Source organism: Colossoma macropomum, unplaced genomic scaffold (genome assembly GCF_904425465.1).
Source record: "Colossoma macropomum unplaced genomic scaffold, Colossoma_macropomum, whole genome shotgun sequence".
In the NCBI taxonomy this organism is placed as follows: Eukaryota; Metazoa; Chordata; class Actinopteri; order Characiformes; family Serrasalmidae; genus Colossoma; species Colossoma macropomum.
This window is the reverse complement of record NW_023494789.1, coordinates 46,776,520-46,782,519: the sequence shown is the minus strand read 5'-3', so window position 1 is coordinate 46,782,519 and position 6,000 is coordinate 46,776,520. Positions and strand designations below refer to the sequence as shown.

The window sequence follows — 6,000 nt, the reverse complement described above, 5'->3', positions numbered from 1 at the left end:
AAAGTAATGATGACTGAATAACTGAATACACTGTCCTAGGTGACAAACATAAAAACTGATACCTTTTAACGATATATTTAAATATCGTGTCGCTGTCAAATATCGAACCGTATCGTATCGAACCGACATCGTGTCGTATCGTATCGCGGCTGACCTGCAGCGGTTCAGCTGAGCGTCATTTGCGGGCGCGTTACGTTGGCAACGCGGGTGCGCTGTGGGGGGAGAGGGGAGGGGAAGTGAGAACGGAGCGCGTGTGTATGAGAGAGGGAGAGAGAGAGAGAGAGAGAGTGAATGGACCCTGCGCGAGCGAGAAGGACGTAAGGAGCTGCCGGCAGATCCTGCTTCCTCGTGTGAAGAACGTGAGACCCCGAAAGACCCTTACGCGGATGTTTGCGCCTTTAGCCGCGCGCTGATGACCGGGATCAGGAGGCTGCAGTTCAGACTGCGATAGGAAAAACAAACCGAGCGGACAGACACGCGGGACCGGAGCGCGAGACGGTAAGAGCTCCTGTCTCTTTGTCAAGTGTTCAGCAGAGCGCTTTGTGCTGCTCTTCACTCCTGCTGTGGGTCTGTGTTCCAGAGGGAAGCCACTCTCTGGCGGCTCGGGCTGTTATTGGGATGTTGCTGGGGGTCTGCAGTTCAGCGAGAGAACTGCTGAGTAATAATAATAATAATAATAATAATAATGATAATAATAATGCACTTTATTTAACACTTCGTATATTTAACATGCAGCCTTGCAGAATAAAAAACATCAGGGAAATTAAACAAAAGCTGGCAAAAGAATAAAACAGGTACAGGTAATAGAAATGCAATGAAAGGAAGAAAAAACATCAGTCAAAGTATTTTGTAACTAAAATAAGCGCAATAATATATAAACTTTATATGTATATGAATAGTAAATATGTATTAGTGGTGTGTTCCTGGTCTTTGGTGTGTGAAAACAAAAGGCTGCTGCGCTTTGTTGAAGTGTTGGATGCTCATTCATGTCACATTCCAGTGAATATATGAATATGTGTACATTATTTTATATCGTCTCTGGAAAAACATTGTCAACTTGTTATGAAAGTTAGTGTAGTGTAAGTTTTTTTTTAATCTTGGAGCATTTCATTCAGTCAAATCATGCACAAAAGTGAAACAAACAAAATAAACAAAAAAGTGGAAACACAGGGTTTTTGCAAAACAGCGATGGCATCGAACACAGCGGATCACTGTAGATGTGACTTTTACATGCTGGTCTTTCCACAGTTGGGTACAGATAAGACGCTTTCTGTACATATAAAATACATAAAACACATGAAAGGCAGCACAAAAGTCTAAATCCACACAGTGAGCAATTAATACAAGAAAGATCTGAATGCTGTCCAAAAAAAAGTGTCTCCAAAATGGTAACTTTACAGGAGAAGGTAAAAAAATCTTAACTTTTAATGTAAGTTGATGTGAAGAGGTTTTATTCCAAGTCATTTCTGACTGTTTATGTTGGTCCATCAATCATGGACCATCTGTAACACAACTGTATCTCCAAAATAATAACATTAAAAGAGAAGCACTTCTACTGTTGTGATGCTTTAGCATCCTGTACCTCACAGTCATGCTAATAAAGCTATTCTGAACTGAGAAGCAAAAAGGCCTTCTTAACTCTAATGTACAATAATGTAATGAGATTTATGAGAAGTATTGTTAGTCGACTTCTATTCGTCATGTAATGTTCACACAGTGGAAAGCAGCGGAAAAAGTGTACAGTGATATAAAAATGTACGGTTTTGTTATGGCACTGACAAAATACGCAGTCATCATCAGCACATCTTTCATACTGCTTATACTGTCATCATTCCCAGATGTGAAGATGTCCAAAGAGAAGGATATTCTGATTACAGATTTGATGAGATGTTAGAGCCGGCCTATTGGTATCGATTGGTATCAGTCTCGGGATGATATCAGCAGAAAATCCTGGATCTGATATCAGCATGATAGCTTTCTTCTAGATGCTCATCTTCAGTAAAAACGCTTCACTTCTAAAAGCTCATTTTAAGGCATAGTTTTCAAAAACAATGTCCCACTGATCAATACTCAAGGTTCCAATATCAGTATCAGTATCAGAAAAGAAAAAGTGGTATCGTGTCGCCTTTATATGATATGATTATATACAGCTCAAACAGAGCAGACTGTTGAGTAAATAAACTATTTGCACAGCAGCAAAAACCTTATGGCAGGTGCCGGTCACATGCAGGCCACTGGTTGTCATGGGAGAACCCGTAAATGGTTCTTCAGTAAATGTTCTACCTAGAACTGTAAACACTCAAAACCACCTGAAAGCATAAATGGTTCTTTTATGGTTGTTGTATGTGGTTCTATAAATATGTGGATCTGTATAGCACCAAAAAAGAGCTTTTGTTATGTCGTAGAACCTTTTTTTTGTTAAGTCGTAGAAACTTTTGGTACTACACAGAACCCATTTTTGCTTTTAAATCCCATCTTAAGTGAAGCGCTTCAATTAAAAAATAGTTCATTTTAATCATTCAGTTTTCAGAAAAAAATATCAATACAGATCAATTCCCAAGGTTTCGATATCTGTATCAGTATCAGAAAAGAAAAAGTGGTATTGTGTCACCTCTAGAGGACATGATAGTGCATGTAGGCAGAAGCTTGTACAGAGCAGACTGTTAAGTAAATAAACTATTTGCACAGCAGTAAAAACAGTATGGCAGGTGCCCGTCACATGCAGGCCACTGGTTGTCATGGGAGAACCCATGAAACGTGTGTACACTTGTTTTGCTATAACCACAGCTGGCAGGCATTGATTACAACTCCTGCCTGGTGTGTCTAAAGAACAGTGGGAGTTAGACCTTTATCAGAAGACCCTGGTCTTCCCCTCCGTTGTGGCAGACTCTGGCTCTGAACTTCCTGTTTCCTGAGAAAGACAAACAATAGGAGAGGAGGGACATGTGACATCCTGGCTGTTCGGCTCACACATCGCAGACCAGATTTAGAGAGAGCATAACACATGCTGACCCTTAAATCTAATAAAGTAATAAAGCTGGCCTTTATGGTGAGTGTTTGAGCATCAGTGGACATTCAAATCAGGTGATGTTGTTAAAGACAAAGTGAAATAACTAAACAAAGGGAGAGTTTTGTTGTCAAGCAAGCGCATGGTTGTGGAATAAAGGAATAGTTGAGTCAAAACAACTACAAACAATTAGTATTATGCAGATTATTTTATGCTAGCGGGGGGGGGGTGTATTTACTATTAGGCACATTAGCATGTTTGATCATGCTATTCCTTTAAAGGAAATTCTACCTATTTATCAAAGTTTCTGCATAATTCAATTGCAGAGATGTTAAGTCATGCAGAGTGGTTTGATTTGAAATGGTTCCTTGTAGAATAATGTACTGATTTCTTTACAGTGGTGCTGATAGGAACCAGGGGTCTCAATGTCTACAACACAAATATAGCCAATTTATTTACTATCGAAAACAACCAGTGAACCTACACGTGTCTTCTGATTTTTTATATGTAATGTTAATGGTAAAATAGTCATATAGTCATATATCTGAAAAAATTATATACATATATACATATATCATATATATAAATGTGTGTATATACACACACACACACATATATATATATATATATATATATATATATATATATATATATATATATATATCTGTTTTTGTCCTTTTTCAGTTTTTGACATAATCTGAAAATCTCTGTTGCTCTTTGCATTGTGTGTAAATTTCATGATGACTGGACCAAACAGAAACGGCCCAAAATAACTTTTATAACTGACTTACATTAAAAGTAAAGTAGGTTTTTTCCTTTTCCTGTAAAGTTACCATTTTGGAGATACAAGGTTTTCTTCCAACAAAAGCAATATATTATATATAGATATATAATCTATATATATAATCTATATATTTATATAATAAAAATACACACACCTTCACACCTGTGTAAATGTGATGTAACAGTAAACGTGATTTGATTTGAAACTATTATAAAACTGGCCATAACCATTTCATTTGAGAACTTTCTGTGAGGGCTCTTTCAGAGGCTTCAGACGTCTGGTTCCTATCACCACCACTGTGAACAATTCTGGCCTGGTACGTTTCTCTAGAACGGCGCATTTCACACCAAACCATTCTGACTGACTTAGTTTACACCTTAGTGATTTAATTCTTGAGAAATTTGTAAAAGTTGGTGGAATTCTCCTTTAACAAGCAGCACATTGCTTAGGACCAGAAATATTGTGCATTATGTTTTTGTCCAGGATTGTAATGGGGCCAGTATTGAATTGAGGGCTGGTGAAAGGGGCACACACACATGCTCAGAGAACAAAAACAGGCGGGCATTGTGTTGATTTCAGTCTAGGATGTTCAGTTGCCTTTAATGGGGTCAGCTGTTCCGATTCAATAAAGCTATTAACAGACACAGAAGATTCCATTGCTGGTGCTCAGCCAACACAGATAAGAGTCATTTGCCAATCAGGCTACATTAATGGACTGGCCTATACAAGTCGAGCTTTTAAAGCGCAAAACTCTACAGAAAGCTGCTCTCCTGCCTGTCTAGACGCCGCTTGTAGGGCTCATTCACCCTGCAGGCTGGTGTCCTTGGTTGAAGAACTAGCCATTGTGCAACCTCTTCTCGCGTGTTGACTGTCAGCATTTCACCATTTCTAACCAGACGTTTTCATTCACACGCTCAGAGTTTCAGAAGGTGTCGTCACATGATACAGTTGTAAGCCCAGTCTGTTCCCGATGTCTAATCTGACAGGTTGCCGAATTCGGTCTAACATCCTGTCGGACAGGTTTTTAAATGCGGGCTTTGCATGAAATTTCTCCTAAGCACACTTGTTCTCAGATGAAGCCCGAGTCCAAAAAGTTATGTCATTTTCTGGGTGCTGTTTTGAAAGAACAGTTCACAATAAGTTGCTTCCTTTCTGGAAATTTGGTTTCTGTGAGGTTTGCGTTTACAACATTGTGTAAACTTCCTTTGGTGTACAGGAAGAGAACAGTAGAAAACAGTCCTGTCAAAACAAGCTATTGATTTGAAAGACGTTCTTGTGGAATAAAGCAGGAGCACTCATGGGCTCATTAACTTTATTAAAGCTTTATTATTCATTTCTGCATAATTAAATGGTTGAGATGTAAATAATGAAATGCTCCGTTCTAAAGATGTGATAGGAACCAGACATCTAAGGAGTTTAACCCTATGGAGTGTCTTGCTGATGATTTTGAGAACCTGGTATAGCCCCTTAAAGGGGAATTCCACCAACGTTTCAAAATTCAATTCAAAATTCAAACGCTGAGATGTAAACAAAGTCATTCAGAGTTGGTTGGTTTGACATCAAACTCAGATTTCTTTACAGTGGTGGTGATAGGAACCAGGGGTCATAATGTCTTCAGCACTTTATTTACAGCATTTTATTTCCTATCCAAAACAACCAGTGAACGTGTCTTCTAGGTTTTTATATAATGTTAATGATGGTCATGGTGGTAAATCTGAAAACAACAAGTTTTCTTTGGGGACTGTTTTGCCTCACAACATGTACCTGAATGGATACTGAAAAATGCATTTTAGGCCAGAACCATATTCTGAAACTATTGTAAAACAATGCCTCAGACATCAGGCAGCGTATTCACAACCACTTCATGTCATACCTTTCTCTCGGGTAGCTTTTAGAGGCATTAAATGCTTTGGACGTCTGGTTCCTATCACCACTATTGTAAGGTTTTCACATCAAATCACTCTTAAGGACTGTTTACTTCTTAACCATTTAAATATGCAGAAATTTTGAAAAATCGGTGGAATTCCCCTTTAAGCTTGTTAAAATCTGTCGCCAGTGGAGTTAGAGGAGTGATCCACCTCTCAGCATGTAGTATCATGACTTTCTGTGCACTACTATGTTTTTTTTTACTGTATAAAAGGTGCACGAGGCTTCCATTATTGTTGGCTGCACCATGTTTTTTCTGACCAACAGCTCATTTAGAGCGCAG

The 6,000-nt window shown here is 38.7% G+C and overlaps 1 protein-coding gene across 1 annotated transcript in view; it reads left to right on the top strand.

The window, feature by feature from the left end:
• Positions 1-236: 236 nt before the first annotated feature.
• Positions 237-6,000, top strand: part of frmd4ba (FERM domain containing 4Ba) — a 102,332-nt gene continuing 96,568 nt past the window's right edge. The window contains exon 1 of the mRNA XM_036571529.1: positions 237-498. The gene's annotated coding sequence lies outside the window, so the exon portion shown is untranslated. The remainder of the gene's footprint in view (positions 499-6,000) is intronic.